Genomic DNA, 20711 nt, shown 5'->3' with positions numbered 1-20711 from the left:
CAGCTCATGCCAAAGTCCCAGGCAAATTCATTTGTATATCAGTATAGATCAAAGGGATTGTCAAATGTATAAGAGTGTATTTGGTGTTTACATTTCAAGAAAACTAATGGGATGTTAGTTTTATTGTTTTCACCTATCTGCATCCTGTTAGAATGTAATAGCAAACATTTACACTTAATATACCCCTGTAACTAAATAACCCACCAAATGAGAAAAAAAAGTCTTGTGGAATGCAAATGAAGAACTTTAACAGAAAAGTCCTAATTTCAAAGCAAGTTATATGTGTGATGATTAGTGGTCAGAGACGTAAAATGCATTCCACCCTCTCCATCATCAAAGGGAAAACCTGTCAACTTGTTTTCTCTGAGAAGAAGCTTCAAGTATGGATTGAGGGAAAGATCCTACATCTCTGGATTGTCTGGATTCCAACAGGGTGGAATAGTAAATATGGCAGGCAACCAGCTTGGCTTAACAGTAAAATCTTTGCTGATCTTAAACACACAAAAAAAAAGCTTACAAGAAGTGGAAGATTGGACAAATGACCAGGGAGGAGCATAAAGATATTGCTCAGGCATGGAGGAGTGAAATCAGGAAGGTCAAATCACACTGGGAGTTGCAACTAGCAAGAGATGTTAAGAGTAACAAGAAGGATTTCTTCAGTTACATTAGCAACAAGAAGAAGGTCAAGGAAAGTGTGGAGCCCCACTGAATGAGAGAGGAAACCTAGTGACAGAGGATATGGAAAAAGCTAACCTACTCAATGTTTTTTTTTGCCTCTGTCTTCATGAACAAGGTCAGCTCCCAGACTACTGCACTGGGCAGCACAGCATGGGAAGGAGGTGACCAACCCTCTGTGGAAAAATAAGTGGTTCAGGACTATTTAGAAAAGCTGCACAAGCACAAGTCGATGGGGCTGGATGTGCTGCATCCGAGGGTGCTAAAGGAGTTAACGGATGTGATTGCAGAACCATTGGTCATTATCTTTGAAAACTCATGGCAATTGGGGGAGGTCCCCGATGACTGGAAAAAGGCTAATGTAGTGTCCATCTTTAAAAAAGGGAAGAAGTCAGCCTCACCTCAGTACCTGGAAAAATCATGGAGCAGGTCCTCAAGAAATCAATTCTGATGCACTTAGAGGAGAGAAAAGTGATCAAGAACTGTCAGCATGGATTCACCAAGGGCAAGTCATGCCTGACTAACCTAATTGCCTTTTATGATGAGATAACTGGCCCTGTGGATGAGGGGAAAGCAGGGAACGTGTTATTCCTTGACTTTAGCAAACTTTTTGATACAGACAGTCTCCCACAGTATTCTTGATAGCAAGTTGAAGAAGTACGGGCTGGATAAATGGACAATAAGGTTGATAGAAAGCTGGCTAGGTCGTCGGGCTTACAGGGTAGTGATCAATGGCTCCATGTCTACTTGGCAGTTGGTATCAAGCAAAGTGGCCCAAGGGTCGGTCCTGGGGCCGGTTTTGTTCAATATCTTCATTAATGATCTGGAGGATGGCGTGGATTGCACCTTCAGCAAGTTTTCAGGTGACACTAAACTGGGAGGAGTGGTAGAAATGCTGGAGGGTAGGGATAGGATAGGATACAGAGGGACCTAGACAAATTAGAGGATTGGGCCAAAAGAAATTTGTTGAGGTTCAACAAGGACAAGTGCAGAGTCCTGCACTTAGGATGCAAGAATTCCATGCACTGCTATGGACTGGGAACCGAATGGCTAGGCAGCAGTTCTGCAGAAAAGGACCTAGGAGTTACAGTGGATGAGAAGCTGGATATGAATCGACAGTGTGCCCTTGTTGCCAAGAAGGCTAATGGCATTTTGGGCTGTATAAGTAGAGGCATTGCCAGCAGATTGAGGTACGTGATCATTCCCCTCTACCTGGCATTGGTGAGGCCTCATCTGGAGTATTGTGTCCAGTTTTGGGCCCCACACTACAAGAAAGATGTGAAAAAATTGGAAAGAGTCCAGCGGAGGGGAAAAAAAATGATTAGGGGCCTGGAGCACATGAGATATGTGGAGAGGCTGAGGGAACTGGGATTGTTTAGTCTGCAGAAGAGAAGAATGAGGGGGGATTTGATAGTTACTTTCAACTACCTGAAAGGAGGTTCCAAAGATGATGGATCTAGACTGTTCTCAGTGGTACCTGATGACAGAACAAGAAGCAATGGTCTCATGTTGCAGTGGGGGAGGTTTAGGTTGGATATTAGGAAAAACTTTTTCACTAGGAGGGTGGTGAAGCACTGGAATGGGTTACAGAGGGAGGTGGTGGAATTTTCTTCCTTAAAGGTTTTTAAGGTCAGGCTTGAAGAAGCCCTCGCTGGGATGATTTAGTTGGGGACTGGTTCTGCTTTGAGCAGGGGGTTGGACTAGATGACCTCCTGAGGTCCCTTCCAACCTTGATATTCTATGATTCTATGAACTGAACAAGAGGACAAAGATCAACAGAGCTATTCTGGATAGCCCTGAGAGACTTGTGGGAAACTGACAGTTTATTACATCTCTGCTTCCATTTGGAATTACAAATTGTGATTCACCTGTACATATATTTTACCTTCTTTAACCTCTCATTAACTCTCATTTCCTTTTCTTAGCTAATAAACCTTTAGTTGGTTTACTATAGAATTGGCTACCAGCATTTTCTTTGATGTAAGATCTGTGGTACCAATTTATCTGTGGTAGGTGATTGGTCTCTTGCAAATGGGAATAGCCTGAATGTGGTATAATATTTGTTGGAAGTAACCTTTTTACACATAGTTCAGTTTGCCTGGGTGGAAAGTAGACTGGAGAGTCTAAGAGGACCATCTGTGACTCCATGGTAAGACTAGTATAATGATCTAGGAGTTCACATTTGTTACTGGCTTAGTGAAATCTAATTATAGGATACACCATAAGTTTGGGATGCCTGCCCTCTTTTCTGACAATTTGTCCTGAAGTAGGCACTCACAGTTGTGAGCCACTCCAGACAGCGTGACAATGTGTATGTACAACATTTAACACAGAGGACTTGATCATAACACCCATTTAGTCTCCTAACAATATCCTAAAGGCAATACCAAGGAGAAGATCTTCCCAACCTTTTTAACCTCCGGTCACATGTTGGAAGAGGAACTAGATAATGTTTTCACCTCTCTTAGCCAAAAGGACAAGAATACTATATATCCACTGTTCCCTTTCTGAGAGCAGTGACTGAATGCTAGACAGCTGCTGCCATGTGACATAAAAGCTAAGGGAGGCAATTAGAATTTCAAAAAGTAACATTAATAGTTAGAAAAAAGAAAGCTGTCAGTGAGATTGCCCGCAAATCTAGGAGATAAACTATTATCTGGAGGTGATGGGTGGGTACACACACACACACACACACACACACACACTTGAACATATCATTGTGGTTTAATCTAGTTCATTCTACATTAAATCATTTCCAAAGAGAGAAATTTTGAACCTTGCTTTCCATCTGCAGTGTTATTGCAAGGACGAGGCATCATGCGTTTTACAGGCTTGAAGCAGCTCATCTCAGTTCTCCCATTTTAATATTAAACTGGCAATTTTAAATATTTTTTTCAGAAGTAGCAGATCTAGTCATCAAACTTTCTTAGGAGATGCTGGAAGCGGGGAGCATTGGGGGACTGTTATTTTAGTGATATTAATATACAACATTTGAGGAAATGCATAAAAGCAGTGTTACTGAGTGCTGTATAACTTTTTTACCTGACTAATAAAACTCTAAGCTCCACAAGCTTATTCACAATCCTAGTGAGAATAAATTCTCCCAGAAATATGTGTTCTGCCTTTGCAGGTTTTTTTTTCCTGGCATGTACAATAGTTGGAGATTTGATGACGGACACCTTTTCACATTTGTGTACATGTGCAGTAATTTAGGGCTCTTGATATATATTGGACTGACAGCATGCAACACGGAAGTCCTTTATTTCATCAAATAAGTGTGGAATGATTGTCTTCTCCCTGAAAGATGCACCTTAACCCTGATCTGAAGGAACCACTTCTAGAAATGAGGCAAGAGTCTAGATCTGATTTGGACTTTGGCCTCTTCTGCAGTGACTGTCAGTAGTCAGTCTGTGGAACATGTTGTCAGGGGATGTTGTGAAGGCCAAAACTATTACAGAGTTCCAAAAAAAAAACTAGATAAATTCATGGAGGATAAGTCCATCAATGGCAATTAGCCAAGGTGGTCAGGGATGCAATCCAATGCTCTGAGTGTCTCTAGCCTCTATTTGCCAGAATCTGGGAGTGGATGACAGCAGATGGATTATTTGATTGTCTGTTAGTTCCCTCTGAAGCACCTGCCATTGGCCACTTATGGAAGACAGGATACTGAGCTAGATGGACCATTGGTTTGACCCACTATGGCTGTTCTTATGTTATTAATAGTTATCATGGTGTTGACACCTATGCACTTGGAAATGGGCTATGACCAGCTAAAAGCGTTTCACAGAGGTCATCAAGCAGCCTTGAAATAGTTACATTGTTACTTTCAAGGACTGGATCGGAGCTGGCCATTTTAACTGTTCGTGAACTCCCTGAGACATCAAGTCCTCCCTTCATGGCCTTTTTGTTTTAACAATGGATGTTGTAAAAAGTGATGAATCATATTTTTACTGAGCCTGAGAAGGACTCTATTCCAAGTAAGATCTACTGTACTTCTTCTGTGTCAATGCACACCTAAAACCCCACTTCCGCCATAAAGCCTGCAAAACACTTGCACACTGCTAATCCCCTCTCCAGTACAGTGTTTATGCATGAGAAAAAAGAACCAAAGCCTAAGTTTGCATTCTCCAACAGGTATCCTAGTTCATCTTTCATCTCCATGTCCGAGTTGTCAAACATAGTCTACTATGTTGAAATAATCCATTGCTGACAGCTATTGTCACCAATAGGTGCAGCTAAATCAATGCTCAATATCATTTAGCTGCAAGGTAGCCAAAACCATTTCAGCATCAGTGAAACTGTAAGATGCCCTGAACACAGAAATGCGTATGGGCAGAAAATGGGCAGAAGCAGCACAAACTTCCCTTGTACCACTCTGTCAATGTGCTACTTACTGGACAGATTCACAGCATCTAGCAAAGTGATGATACACAAACAACAAATGATAACAAATATGCTTCTCTGCTTGCCTGATAGGATCATCCCTCATGGCAAAAGGGTGCTTTCATTACCATGACCATTGAATCCATGCTCTCATGTGTATCATTCTTGCTTATGCTAAGGTGTGTTCAGCCCTCTGGATTAAGCAGAAGCTGTTTGAACCTCTCCTGTTTAGAGGTGGCTGGGAGCCAGCTCAGAACTGGCAGAGAAAACTCTACGTCTGGTACAGAGACTCCCCTGTACAGGCACTTCATTGAAAGGGCTTTATGCCTGCCCAATGGTCCCTTTATGCCAAAAAGCAACACTGACTCTGGCCCAGTTTGTACAACCAATACATCTGTTCCTGTTCCATCTACTCCTGCCCTCCCCTCCCACTTTGCTGCCTCACATGATAACATTTAAACTATTCTCAATATGGATTAAAAAGGATTATCATGTTCATACCAAAAAATATTGCTTAGTGATATTATCCTCATCCATAACCCCACTTTTGTTTATTGTGAATTTAGGTGAAATTCTATAGCTTGTAATAGGCAAGTCAAATGAGATATTCATAATGGTTTCTTCTTGGCCTTAAAATCTGCGTATGTATGAATCATTGTCTAAACCAGGCTATTGTCTTTGTACATCTGCTTAACTTCAAACATGTAAGTCATCCGATTTGGCTTCTCATGCGCTTAAAGTTAAGTACTCTTAGAAATGTTTGAAGCATCAGGGCCTTAGACTGTAAGATCTTTGGGGGAAAAAATCTCTTGTCTGTTTTAATTAATTGTAATGCACTGTGTATATCTGTGATGTTGTACAGTGGTCACCACTACACCCCAGTCATCACATAAACAAGTCTAAAACAGGTCTTGTAAAAAAAAATCCGTCAAAACTGTTTTTTGAGGGAAAATGGGATTTTTGATATTTTTTTCATAAATTGTCTGCATTCCACAGAAAATTTCAACCTTTGCTGAAAAATTGAAAATTTGAAAACCAAGAAGTTTTCCAAAAATCATTTTTTTCAATCCACAGACCACTACTCTACCTTTGCCTCTCTCTCATGTAGTGGTTTAAACAAGCTACCTCTAAGTAGCAAACTGGAGTTAGAAACATTGTATTAATTCCTGTTATTTTTCCTTCAACAATGACCCCATTTTCAGGACAGACTGCACTGTTTTCACAATGAAAGTTCCTCAGAGCATTTCCATTTGAAAAGGTTACAGCCAACATGACATGTTTTGGTAGCCGCTAAAGCAGCTCCTTATGACAACAGTTCATTTTCAAAAGAAAGTACAAACTATCCCCGTAGTCCGAGACTGTAGTGTGAAAGAAGAAATGAAGGAGGGAAAGCTTCAGGAATGTGTTCAAGCCCATGAACCCTCCTGTTTTCATTTAAAAGTACATGAACAAGAGAGTTTACTTTAGCCACTTAAAACAACAATAACTAAGGCAGGAAAGATCATTATAGAGGAATTAAGGAAACTATGCATTTATAAAAACAGTCTCCAGTAACAACGTCCTTTATGGAGAAATGCTTCCTTAGCCACTGAGTAGTAAGTGGTCATTTAGTGCTGAGTTAATCATTAGTGGTTTGAAATGGACAGACCTAATAAAATGAGGCCATGCAGAGTTCTTATTGTTGGTGGCAGTGTTGCTCCATGACTAAATATACAGAGAAGATTTCTCTCTCTCTCTCTCTCTTTCTCGCCTCCTTGGAAACCAGTAAATTTTGGCTACAGTCAGTTTTGCAAAAAGGTAAACAATAAAGTGGCCGCCAGTGCAGCTCTGGAATAATTCCCATAAAAGAATCATCATTTTGTTAAAATGGATCTCACTTAAAAGAAAACAAAAAATTGGTAATATGACTGTTACATTGGCAAATAATGGTCAAAGTTTTGCAGTAGCAAGTTTGCAGACTCCATCAGAATCAGGAAACAATATTCCATGTAAAACATCATCAACAGCAACCACAATGAAAAATACTGAAATTTTGGGGAGCCAAATGTTTCACAGAGCAGTAACTGGTGTTATTAGCACATTTTTTATCACTAGCAAGCAACACATGTATTTTGGAAAAGAACTTTTCAGATGATATCACACATACGCATGGACTATAACCTGGATTTTTAAAGGTCGGGTACCTAAAATTAGGCACTTAGAGCTTAACTCAGCAACACACTTAAACACATGCTTAATTCCCATTGATGCTGAAAGTTAAGCATGTACTTAAGTGTGTTTCAGAAACATGGCTTAATGGGAACTGCAGATGTTCAGCACTTTTAAAAATCAGGCCTCTTGTGTTTACGTGCCTAAATATGAATTAATACCTTAAACATCTAGGTTTGAAAACAGTGGCCTGTGTCAATTCCACATTCTAAGCTTGTTTGTATTCACTGGTTTTGTAATACATTGTGTAACACATAAAAAAGGTGATTTTCAATATTTCAGGAAATTTTAAGATTCTCACTTAAAAAAACCCACTTTTTCCAGGCAGAAAGTCAGACCTAGTATTAATAAAACCTCAAAAGCTACATTATAAAATATTAAGAATTCTGACCCACAGAACTAGGAGATTAAAAGATTGAGAACACATTCTTAAAGGTGATTTGGAAAGATAAAGAGCCAAATTTTGTTGTTAGTTACACAAATATAAATCTGGAGAAACTCCAGTAAAGTAAAAAAAAAAAAGCTATTTTTGATTTTCTCCAGCATAATTGCTATCAGATTCTGGCTTAAAGGTATCTTATTTCAGTGACTTTATTGATACCTCTTCGAGAGACAGATTAATAAAAAATACACTTAAAAATATACAATATATATTTCTGCTTTTATTTATGTGTATATATCTATATAATTTGAGTGGGACATATCTGTTACTCCTATGGGCTCCAATGAAGTTCTGTGATCTGGTAGCCAAGGACGGTGGTGCATAATGATGCTGGCAAGGAAAAATGTTACCAAACCTGAAAGAAGAAAACTAATCATAGAATATGAGGGATGGAAGGGACATCAGGAGGTCATCTAGTCCAACCCCCTGCTCAAAGCAGGACCAATCCTCAGACAGATTTTTGCCCCAGATCGCTAAATGGCCCCCACAAGGATTGATTTATAACCCTGAGTTTAGTAGGCGAATGCACAAACCTCCCCTCAAATACTTATCTTTGTTATACTTCTAGCTTCCTATTATCTGGGAATATATCTGAGCCACTGTGAACAGGCAAAAATATGTTGAATGCCCACCTGAGGGTCATATGTATAAGGTACCTTTGTGAAGCAGCTGCTGCTACGATGTAAGAAGGTTGAATGTAGCTTCAGACCAAAAATCTTGTCCATTTTAGGAGGCAGGACCTTGGACTACAGGCTCTGGTTTCTATTACATCAGTAATGTAATCACGAAATAAAAAACTATAGTAAATACAAGCTCTCTGTGCCCTAATACGAACAACACGGTACATTTCTATGTTACCGTTAGCCTTCTTTTTGTGCCTACATGTTTCCACGCACATAGTATGAGATATAAGATTTCCTCTTATGACCTTATCCAAAACATACTGAATTCAATGGGAATATTGACTTGACTGGGCTCAGTATCAGTTCTTTCTTTGTGTTTTTTTTTTCTTCAAATAAAGAAAAAGTAATCAAAGCTCTTCCTAACCTCAATATTTGGGATTTGGCTTGCATTGAGATAAAATGGTTTGGTTTGATTGCTATTTGATCTTCATTTTGCATAACACTAGTGAAAAGGTGTTTAAAACTGTCATCACTCTCAGCAAAACCCCATATCGGCAAGTTGGATAGGGAGCAAACATGGCCCTTGTATGCTTTTGCTGCCTTGCAGCAGTGCTCTTTCAGTGTTTGTTGACATGTTTGCCTGCTGTCTGAACTTGCCAGCACTGGATTTTGTGAAGAGTGATGATGGTTTTAAAGATCTCCTGGCAGAAGCTTGAGAAAGCATTGCCAGTAAGAAGAAAACCAAAGAGGAGTAGGAAAGAGACCCTGGGACTTACTTGAGCCTCATAGTTCTAGTGTTCGGTTTCCAAGCTTTGGTAGAATGCTTGATCCTAAGAGCAGAAACACAAAAGAAGAACCAGGTTTCTTTAACAATCACTTCATTTTTATTGTTTCCTGCTCATCAGTTTATTCCTAACACCTCGACAGAAGTTGGCAGAAATCCATACATTTACAACAAACTGAGCCTTTACAGAGCAGGGGATAGTAGAATTCCCAAGCATGTCTCAGAACTCACTCCACCGCTGCTTAACACAAAAACAACGGAGGGCTCTGAACTGTGTGCTGAGAAATCTCTTACATTCTTCCTTTCAGCCAGAAGAGACAACTCAAATATAAAGTGGCAAAGTATATTCATCACATCAGTGGGAGAACCCTGAAAAAAAATTGTGAATGTTGATCCGAATTTTTAAACAACTTTACATTAACTGTGCTTGTGCCTTTTTTGTTTCACATATAGCTATTCTGTCAAACAAGTTTTACCACCATGAGTATGCATGGACAATGCATTCTAAGCACAAATGGTTGAATATTCATGGAAAGCAAATTAAAAACTGTATAACTAGCTGATAACAGTGTAGGTTTATATTTCTTTATTTGAAATTTTACACATAAATATGCAATTAGAAACACATATTGCTTCTGCTTAGGTACATAAATCAGCCATTCAGGGAGCAGAACCAGTATCACAGAGTGACATGCACTAACGTAACCTGAATTCTTAGTACTTACAATGAATTGTTCAGAACAATTTACAGACCAAGAACTATTCAATCATACAATTTTGAATAGTTTTGAATAAGAAATACATTCAAGGAACAACTTTTACTCTTCTGATTTGTGCATCTTTTTTGTATGCAACTGGTTGTGTCTGCAGGCGTATGCATGCAATACATTTGTTGATGCAAGTCAGGTACTGTAGTTATTTGCCACACTCTGGGCAAATGGCTGTTTGCATGCACTAAAATCATGCTAGCAAGGACAAACAAGTGCAACTGTGACCCTGGATAAATGGAGACCAATGCACTTGCTGAAGTCCTGTCCTTCTTCCTTTTGAGATCAATGAGGTTACTCAATGGGTGTATGGTTTTACTCTCCATAAGAAAGCAGCAACATCTAGCCTGAAGAAAAGAGGTAAAGCACTGTCCAGATTCAAAATGTCAGCTCTGTCCTGAGGGGTTATCCTTGCATGCCTTGTCATTTTTTATTAGTAGTAGTATTTTATTTATTTATTTATTTATTTATGATGTTATACAGCCACCAGTGTGGTAGGTACAATGCTTTATACACCTTTCTGTTTCTGCATGGCAGTACGCAATCTAGCTCACAGCATGACTCTTGAACAAAAATATATTGTAATTGTGCTGCGCTGAAGATTGATATTTGTATTCATATTCATAGATCTGACATCCAGATTCATTTATAGTCATCACGATATTCAGAGTTAGAATTTATTTATTTATTTCTGCAGGGTCATGAAAAAGCAAAAAAAATTCTCATTTCCCTACTGGTTCCCTGTTTATTTAATGTCTTAGCACCCAGATCAAAACTTTATGCAAGCACCACGCATTTTTAAAATGTTAGAGTGTTGCTTAGAATTAAATCAGACTCACTACCAGTATCAGAGCTGGAGCATAAAAGAAAAAATTACCTTCCCTTATCCCAAAGATTTTCCATCATCATCAGTTCTAAATATATCCCAGTCATGAGATTCATAGCATCACAAAAATTAGAGACTATAGACTACTGAATCATTGAGTCTATCCATTAGCCAGTGCAAGATTGAGCCTTTTAGTACATAGTCTAATGCTTTTCCCAGTCTAGTTCAAATATTCTAAATGACGGGACTTCCATAATGTGTCTTTGGGATATTATTCCCCATACCTGCATTCAGTATCAGAAATTCTTCTTGATATTTAGCCTAAATGTTCTTTTTTGTAATTTTAATCCCATTTCTCTTAGTCCCATTTCCTTGTACCATGTCCCTCTTTTTCCTTGGTGTTCTTACTCAGCAGATACTTGTAGATGGTTATCATGTACCCATCACTGCTTAGCTATTACTAAGCCAAGTTATACCTATGCAGTTTGTTTATATTATCCTAATAAATCATTCCTTTCAGCCCCCTAATAATTTTTGTTGCTTTTCTCTGAACTCTTTCCAGTTTGTCGATGTGTTTTCGGCAAGGCGATGCCCAGAACTGAAGCACTTATCTAAGAGACATCTCAGAGGTATAGACTTGGCTCTGCTGTTTATACTGTAATCCAAGGATTCAATTATGTTAGCCTCTCATGTTTCCTTTCTACATTTGTGGTAACATGTGACAATTAGAGAGGGTGGGGGAGACACTTCACAGATGAATAAAGAAGTGATTTGACCTAGCATTGATGATGTTCCGTGTTGGTAGCCAAAAGAAAATTGAGCGGCACTACTTGTAGAGATGTGTGTTGTGATGCACTGTGTGTGCAAATGAATTTTGCAGCAGATTACGCTCATCCACCGTATTTATCTAATGTAGCTTGCTGGCTGTGAAAGCTCTCCTTTATGTCAAACTACATTAGCATGATTGTCGATATAAAATTAATTGACAAGCCTGGCAACTGGCAGAGCTATCCCTTTAGGGCCCTGAGGTTAAACATCTGTCTGAAGTGATGTTTCCTAAAAAGCTTTACATAACTTCAGTGATATTTCGGGCAGGCACTTAACATTTCAGCTGATGGGAGTCAGCAAAGGAAAAAGGACAAGGCAGAGACACTTGAGCGGAAGTGTTGGGTTACAATTTGCTGACAGCCTCACCATTGTACCAAAAGGTTACAATGCTGTGGACGTACAAGCTTTTAAGTATGATCTCCACGGCTCTGCATGATTGCATTTGGCACAAGGTGCCAGTGACCCAGCTGACTCAGAGCATTTTCTACTGTACAAGTGTTTATTTCAAAATACTTGTTTCTCATGCCTCAGTGGAAACGTTAGGTCGAAGCTCTTCATCTGAAGTTTTAACTGTGTGACAACAGCATCGATTTTGCAGCATTCAGGAAGACCGTGTTTTTATCATGGGCAGACTGTGATGTAGGGGTGAAAGCAGAAAATTGAGAATTAGGACACTTGAGTTCTATATCTAACATGATTACTGAATTATTATAACCTTGGACTGATTAAGTCATCTCTCTGTGGGCCAGATTCTGACCTCCTTGTTCACACTGTTTCTCAGAGTGGATCCACCAGGAAACTTAGGTGCCTAAATCCTGTTTTGGGGCTTCAATGTGATCCACAAAATTCCTGCTTGGCTGCCACCTAACTTGGGGAGTACCTAAATTCACTTGGTACCTCAGTTTTTGCAGTAAAAGTTATGTAGGTGCCTATGCTTCTGCCTCTGAGGCATACACACTGCAGCATCCCTCATAGCTCCTAGGCACTTATCTCTACCTAAGCCTCAGAGTGATTATGAACCGGGGGGGGATGCTTAGCCACCTAAGTCACCTGCAGGGCCTGATCTTGCAGACATGCCCAGAGGCCACCTTACTCCACACAGAACTGCTAGGGGGATGGGGAAGGAGGAGGACTTTCTTTATAACCTTTAGCCTAGTGTACCCACCAAGGATGTTGGAGATCCCCCGCTCAAGTTCCCCCTCTGCCTGAGGGGGAGAAGAGATTTGAACTGGTGTCTTCTACCTCTCAGGCTCTAGAGTCATTTAACTATTTCTCTGGCCAAATTAATATTTATTTTTTCAATTATTTAATTGAATTGGAACAGCTTCAACAAGTGACATTGAGGAAGTTCCATGTTAGAATATTCTATACCCTAGTGGTTAGAGCACTGACCTGAAAAGTGAGGGAAACCTATGCAAATTCTTTCTTCTCATGGGGCACAGAAGAGACTTGAACTAATGAGGTCCCATATCCCAGCTGAGTACTCTAACCACTAAGCTAAAGCTTATAAGGGAGGGCTGCTTCCTTTTCCCCCAAGTGTGTTGTGTGGTGTTGGTGGCCTCTGAGCACATCTACCTGACACAGCTCTGCATGTGACTTAGGTAGTTGAACACCTATTTTCCCCCAGTTTACAAATCCCAAGCATAGATAGGCACCTTCCTGCAGTATAGTTTAGGCTGCCTCCATGAGAGAGACTTAGAACACACTCCTCTCACTGACATGTCCTATTGGCTATCTTAGGTAGGTCCCTGGCTACTGTGTTGGCATTTGTGAATCACATACTAAGGTGCCTCTTTCACCGTGTCCATTGTATAAGTGCTTAAGTGCCTAACTCAGCTTTTGTGTATTGCAGTGTGGTTCCTGTGATTTTCTAGGTGCCAGAAAGATAGGCATTGTGACACTCAGGATCACAATACCTAAGTCCCTTTTATGGATCCATGCCTCACTCTATAAGTGATTCTATTAATTTCAGTGGAAGTGCTTATAGGGTAAGACTGAACCAATATGAGAATCTTTCCTTCTGCTTCTATGTACCCATCTGTAAAATGAACATAACCCTTAGAGATGAGCTAGTAACTGCTGTCAAATAATTTAATTGACAGCTTTCACCTATTATCCTCATTGACAGTGCAAAAATAGGTCTCAAATTTCTTATTAAAAACAATTCAACCACATATTTTGTTTTTATTATTATTATTATTATTATTATTATTTATTTTAATTCACTGGATTGCTATTCAAAATCTGAGTGACATTTCTTAGGGCTCCACAAATCCCTGTTCAGGATCTAATTCTTAGCTGTGATTGGACATATAATTGCCAAGGGTTTGGTTTGGTTCCACAGCTGGATGAGCACAGTGCTTGCAATTAGGTATGCAAATAATCAAAGAAAGCAAATTGTAAATTCTCTTTCTACAAAGATCTGTGCATGTGAGGTTCAATTCTGCTTTCCCATAAGCATTCACCCTGGTAAAAAATGATTACACAAATGTACATGGAAATCAAATACAAAAGAGGTATGGATAAGTTGCAGCAAATTCCTTTTAAAAATCAAATAAATATTCATGAGGAAAATTGCAGCTTTCATAATAATACTTACTGTACTTTATTCACAGGGATATTGGGAGGCTTAAATTACCTTGAGATCCTTTGATGAAAGATGCTGCAAAAGTACAGAGTACTTTCATTTATTTTTATCATCACTAAGATCTGTTTAAAAATGAGGGGGGAAATGTTGTCATATTAATAAAGAATATACAGTGATGTTCAATGTGAAAAATTGAGATATTAATTAGATATCATGCAACATTTTCCCTTTTCCTGAAAAGAAAGAAATACTGGGGAATAGGGGGAAGCAAAACACTGATATATAATAGCCATACACAGACAGACAGACAGACACACACACAGATAGTATTTTAAATGAGCTGGTTAGAGATACCTACCTAATAACTTAGGCCATGTCTACCCTACCTACAGGATCGGTGGGTAGTAATCGATCAATCCCCGAATCGATGCCTGTACTCCACCTCAGCAGGAGGAGTAAGCGGAGTCAACAGGGGAGTAACAGCGGTCGACTTGCTGCCGTGAGGACAGCCAGGTAAGTCGAACTAATATACTTTGACTTCAGCTATGCAAATAGCGTAGCTGAAGTTGCATATCTTAGATCTATCCCCACCTCAAGTGTAGACCAGCCCTTAGGTTTGTATAAATATTTCTCTAAGCAGTCGTCCTCACTGATGTAAGCCTGAACCACAGTTATGTAATAGATCTCTTCCTTTGTCACAAATTGATAAACTAAACAGTAGAAAGTCACCAGAACCAGATGCTAGTCACCTAAGTGTTCTGAAGGAAATCAAATGTGAAATTTCAGTACTAATAACTATAGTTTGTAACCTATCACTTAAATCAGCTTCTGACCAGATGACTGGAAAATAGTTAATGTAATACCAATTTTTTAAAAAGGCTTCAGAGGCAATCCTAGCAATTACAGGCTGGTAAGCCTCATTGCAGTACCACACAAATTGGTTGAAACTGTTGTAAAGAGCAGAATTATTAATCACATAGATTAATATGATTTGTTGAGGAATAGTCAACATGGCTTTTGTAAAGTGAAATTGTGCCTCAGCAATCTATTAGAATTCTTTGAAGGGGTCAACAAACATGTGGACAAGGACAGTCCAGTGAAAGCCTTTGACGAGGTCCCTCACCAAAGGCTCTTAAGCAAAAGCTCTTAGTCTGCCATGAGATAAGACAGAACATCCTCTCATGCATCAGTAACTGGTTAAAAAACAAGAAACAAAGAGTAGGAATAAATGGTCAGTTTTCAGAATGGGGAGAAGTAAATAGTGGTGTCCCCTAAGGATCTGTACTTGGACCAATGCTATACCAATATATTTCATAAATGAGCTGTAAAAAGGGGTAAACAGTGATATGGCAAAGTTAGCAGATGGTACAAAATTACTGAAGATAATTAAGTTCAAAGCAGACTGTGAAACATTACAAACGGATCTCACAAAACTGAGTGAGTAGGCAACAAAATAGCAGATGAAATTCAATGTTGATAAATGCAAAGTAATGCACGTTGGAAAACATAATCCCAACTATACATACAAAATCATGGGATGTAAATTAGCTGTTATGGATCAAGAAAGAGATATTGGAGTCGTGGATAGTTCTCTGAAAACATCTGTACAGTGTGCAGTGGCAGTCAAAAAAGCTAACAGAATGTTAGAACCCATTAGGAAAGGGATAGACAAGGAGATTGGAAATAGCATAATGCCGCTATATATATCCATGGTATACGCACACCTTGAAAACTGTGTGCAGTTCTGGTCACCTCATCTCAAAAATATATATTAGAATTGGAAAAGGTACAGAGAAGGGCAACAAAAAGGATTAAGGTTATGGAACAGCTTCCATATCAGGAGAGATTAAAAAGCCAGGGACTTTGAAAATTGGAAAAGAGACGAATAACAAGGGATAATATAGAGGTCTATAAAATCATGACTGGTGTAGAGAAAGTGAATAAAGTGTTATTTACCCCTTCACATAACACAAAAACCAAGGGTCACACGATGAAATTAATAGGCAGCTGGATAAAATAAACAAAATGAATGCTTCTTCACTCAATACACAGTCAACTTGTGGAACTCATTACCAGGGTTGTTGTGAAGGCCAAAACTATAAGAGAGTTAAAAAAACAAAAACTAAGTTCATGAAGGATAGGTCTATCAATAGCTATTAACCAACATGGTAAGGGATGCACCCCCAAGCTCTTGTGTCCCTAGTGTCAAAAGTTGGGACTGGACAAAAGGGGATTGATCACTCTATATATTTCACTGTTCTATTCACTCCCACTGAAATATCTGATACTGGCCACTGTTGGAAGAGAGGACACTGGGCTAGATGGACCATTGGTCTGACTCAGTATGGCAGTTCTTATGTACTCTAGAACAGTGGAAGGCAACCTGTGGCCCACAGGCTGCATGCGGCCCATCAGGGTAAGCTGATTGAGGGCCATGAGACATTTTGCAGATGTTGACCATCCACATGCACAGCTCCCTGCAGTTCCCAGTGGCCGGAAACGGAGAACCACAGCTACTGGGAGCTGCGGGGGCCTATGCCTATGGACATTCAACATCTGCAAAATATCTCACAGCCCGCAATCAGCTTACTCTGATAGGCCACATGCAGCCTGCAGGTTTCCCACCACTGCTCTAGAATGTGGAGCACTTTAAGTCAAGAAGATATTTGATTCTCAGTTTCTCTTTTTTGTTATGATAAGAAGATATCAACTTTGCCCTTATACTAAGACACCCTACACATCTCCAGTCAAAAACAGTGGGGCAGCATTTTCCATTTCCTTGTGCAACTGTGTCTCAGTGGGTCACAACTGAGGATGCCAAATTCAGGATGAACTGCTGAGAAATAGGGCAGATACACCCCCAGGACTGGTGGCTAATTCCCTATAGGATATATCAAACCAGCAACAAAATTAAACTTCTATTTCACCACACTGGCTAACAAGAAGTCCTAAAAGCAATTTACTTGAACATCCCAGTACTTGTATTACCACCAAAAACACTGGATTTAAAGGTTAGTGGTTCTTTACAATCAGTCTCATCAAATAAATGGTTCTTCTGATCCCAAAGGACGAGCCACACATCCAGGTCAATATATAACTTAGATCGTAACCAAAAATCTCGCTGATGCCAGTCCTTTAGTATCTAAAATCGAAAGGTTTATTCATAAAAATAAAGAAAGGTGAGAGTTAAAATTGGTTAAAAGAATCAAATACATACAGTAATTGCAAAGTTTTCGGTTCAGGCTTGTTGCAGTGATGGAATAAACTGCTGGCTTGATAAGTCTCTGGCTGCTCCCAAATCATTGGAAGGTCCTCAGTCCTTTGGTCAGAATGCTCCCATTACTGTAAATTCATAGTCGAGAGGCTGGAGCAGGATAGAGGCAAAATGGAGGAGTTTTCAGGGCCTTTTATCTCTTCAGCCATGTGCAGAGACATCCCTTGTTCTTTCTATGGAAAATTACAGCAACAAGATGGAGTTTGGAGTCACATGGGCAAGTCACATGTCCATGCATGTCACTTAGTCACAGCAGGAAATTCCATTAAGTGTCCATAGGCATCTCCCATGGTCCATTGTCAGTTAAATGTTTTGGTTTTTTTTACTGGCCACTCAGTTTGAATGGTCCCTCCAAGATGTGTTGACTCGCTACCCTGTGGAGCTACCCAGGTGCAAACATTTGAAATCCAGGCACAGAGCCAATACTTATAACTTCAAATACAACAAAGATACATGCATACAGATAGCATAATTATAATCAGCAAATCATAACCTTTTCATAGACACCTCACTTGACAACCTTTGTACAAGATTTGCTGAAAATATATAACAAGATCTATATGGTCATATTTTAATCAGATAACGTCACACCTTACACCATGTGTAATCATTTACACTGGGACAGAGCAGGTAAAAAATGGGTGTAAAACACAGTGAAACCATGGGAGACATCACGTGGCACAGGACCTCATAATAGTAAAGGAAAAATGATGCAACGCATATGCACCAGTGGCAGTGGTTTACACCCACTTTGCTGTCATGTAGCCCAGCTACATCAAGCGTAGGGGAATGGAGAACGAGACCCATTCTCTCTGATTCTCTTCGCTCCCTTAGGTTGGTTTTATAATGTTGTAACGCCTTTAACTTGAGCAGAATTACTCCAGTTTATATGGGTACAACATCTGGATCTCGACCGTCCTCATTACTCCTTATGTCTGTTCTTTTCTAGGTTTGATTTTAAAAAAGGCTCATCCCATAACTAGTTTTTACTTTATATATACTTTTCCCTTGGTATCTTTTCCCTATCCCATTTATTAACATTGCAAGTAAACACAGAATCTAAAGTCACAAATGATAACTTGAAATGACTTGTCTGATACCTTCATTTTTCAGTTCTGTTCGATGGCAATAACATTCTCATTAGAATATTTGCCAATCTCTATAAGTGGGGCACCTCAGTTACTTATGTGGACCATCTATTGCCCATTTGATTTTCCTAATAAGAACTTTTTACTAATAAGTAACCTAAAATTTTCCTTTCTTAGCTTCAGGCTATTACTTCTTTTTCTACTATCTTTTAAGACTAAATGATACACTTTCCTCATTGATATTGGTTTCTGAGGAGTGTTTATAAATAGTAACCATGTCCCCTTTTGTTCAATTGACAATAGATGTTTATATTTGTGCTAATCTAAATAATAGTCCTATACATTTATCTAATTCCAAAGAACAGAAAACAGTTTCCAAATGTTATTAAAATAAGTAGGTAGCAGGGAGAGTCATTATCAAAGTAGTCAAATTGAGAGGATGAGTGGATACCAATTCATTAAGATGAAAAAAATGGAAAGGAGGGGCTTGCCAGTTCTTAAACTTAGAGGAGCATCTGTAGGGAATACATGTAGGTTTGAGCCTTCAATTATAATGTTGTCCCTTTTAAGTTTTAGACTCATGGAAACTCAAACTGCCAAGCAGACTTCCAAGAAAAGATTCATTTCAAACTTCTGCAAACTAAAGTGCACGGTTGAGTTTGTGAACCACATGAAAAGTGAATAACGAATGGCTGAAAGACCTCTCATTCTAAGCAGAGCTATATGAATAAAGGATTTTTTTGGTTCACTAGCAATTCTGTGGGGGAGTAAGTTTCATTTCCGGTTGAAAGGAAAAAATTTTTTTTCAAAAGTTTTGGAGAATTAAAAGGTTTTAAATCATGTTGGGTTGAACAAAATGCTTCATTTCAATAAAATCAAAACTTATTGTTTCAATTTTGACCATTTTAATGGAGTTTTAATCAGTTTTTGAAATAAAATTAATGGAAATTTATAAACAAAAAGTCATTTGGAACCGAAAAATCAAAACATTATTTTAAAGATATCAAAATGAAACATTTAGATTTTTTCAGATTTTTTTTTTTTGACTGAAACAACTGGGCAAAACCAACATGAATTTATAACATAATTTGGTGTTGCTGAATCTGCTTTCCACCTCTCCTTTTTTTGTCCAGTTCTAGATATATAAAATATATGTTAAGATTAGGGGCTTAACCTTCAGGACTACCAGCACTCTGCTCAGTACATCTTATGGAGAAGGGAGAGGAAGTGTTACTCCGCCTCTCTGGCTGTCTATTCAGTCCTGGAGTAACCAGAGTTCAGCTGCTGGTGAAAGTGAGAGTAGCCTGAGGATTAATCTGATTAGCAATGGCAAAACTAGATAAGTCACAGTCCTAAATCTTCACCCCACTGAAATGAATTAGAGTTTTGCCATTGACTTCACTAGGACTCAGATTTAATCCCTTATTTCTACTATTTCCTGAAGGCTCTGATCTTATTCAGCTGTTTATATTCATACAACAGAATGTGAAGCTTCAGATAAATCAGTCCCCTGAATCCCTGCTTTGTTAATAAGGATACACTTTTACACACATTTCCTTTAGGGATACCATACCTGCAACGTAAATTATGTCTTCATGGCATAGGTAACTTGAGTTATCTGCACTAGTTAACTTGTCTCAAGGTAGCCTTCCTGTAGAGTAACCACACTGCAAAATAAAACTCAAGCTGCACTGAATGATTGTGTTACCAGCACAGAAAAACTACTGCCCTACTGCATTACTAGCTTGAGCATCAGCAGCACTTGAACTTCAACCCATGTGCCATACTCACTTATCTTGGAGTTTAAAGCACCACTTAACTCAAGCTAGAGATTTTTTGTGGATGGGAGTCAGGTTAGGAGTAATTCTTAAGTTATACCTCAAGCTAATCCTGCAGTGAAGACAAGCCAATAGAATCTGAGGGCTGGGTGAACAAGCCCACATATATTAAGTACTGTGCTGTCTATGCGCTTACTTAGAAACATAGAATCATAGAAGATTAGGGTTGGAAGAGATCTTAGGAGGCCATCTAGTCCAACCCCCTGCTCAAAGCAGGACCAACATCAAATAAATCATCCCAGCCAGGGCTTTGTCAAGCCTGACCTTAAAAACTTCTAAAAGATGGAGATTCCACCACCTCCCTCGGTAACGCATTCCAGTGCTTCACCACCCTGCTAGTAAAATAGTTTTCCCTAATATCCAACCTAGACCTTTTCCACTGCAACTT

This window comes from Gopherus evgoodei, chromosome 4 (genome assembly GCF_007399415.2).
Source record: "Gopherus evgoodei ecotype Sinaloan lineage chromosome 4, rGopEvg1_v1.p, whole genome shotgun sequence".
Lineage (NCBI taxonomy): Eukaryota > Metazoa > Chordata > Testudines > Testudinidae > Gopherus > Gopherus evgoodei.
This window is presented reverse-complemented; position numbering follows the sequence as displayed.